The following is an 876-nucleotide window of genomic DNA, read 5'->3' as shown; positions in this document are numbered from 1 at the left end:
TTCTCTTTATTTCTTTTCTTTTCGTTTTTGTATCTTTTCTTTTTCATTAAAGACATTATCTTAAAGATAACAAAATACACAAAACAGCAAAAGTCCAAAATGATATGATGAGAGGGTAGCAATGATTAATATATTGCATAGTGTTTTCATTTTTTTAAAAAAACTAAAAAATAATAAAACAAACATTTTAAACAATACAGAATTTCACTAACCAAAATGATAGGAATTGAACAATGGTTGTTATATTACATATTGTTGTCTTCAAATTATTGTTCAGATTAACAGATATAAGCATATAAAATTGATAAAAGAGAGAAAAAAAAAAAAAAAAAAAAAAAAAAAGGAAACGACCTGGTGGACTTAAGTATACTTTGTAGAAGAGTATTTGGGAAATGTATTACTACATGGAGCATACTCAGGGAGATAAGACCTGGTGTCAATTCCAAGACCCTTAACATGTCTCTTAGTACTTTTTTAAAAAAATGTATTTGGTACAGGGCCTTACTACGCTTCTCAGACTCATAGTGTTCCTCCTGTTTTCAGCCTCCCAAATGCTGAGATTACAGGTGTGCACCACAAGGCCCAGACTAGGTCTCCTGCTCAGCACACCTGGGGGTGGGAGTAGTGTGGCATGTGATGCAGAGGACTGAACACTTAGTAATCTTTATGAAGGATTTGTAGGACATTCTACTTTCTTCTACCTCTGTTTAGTTTTTTTTTTTTTTTTTTTTTTTTTTTTTTTTTTTTTTTGTGTGTGTGTGTGAGTGTGTGTGTGTGTGTGGCACTGGTATTTCTCTGTCTCTACTCATTTCCCTTAGGAAATAATTCACCATTCAATACTATCTTGTCCAAAATTTACTGATACCTTTATTATGA

This window comes from Octodon degus, unplaced genomic scaffold (genome assembly GCF_000260255.1).
Source record: "Octodon degus isolate 3935 unplaced genomic scaffold, OctDeg1.0 scaffold00255, whole genome shotgun sequence".
In the NCBI taxonomy this organism is placed as follows: domain Eukaryota; kingdom Metazoa; phylum Chordata; class Mammalia; order Rodentia; family Octodontidae; genus Octodon; species Octodon degus.
Note: the sequence above shows the minus strand (reverse complement) of the source record.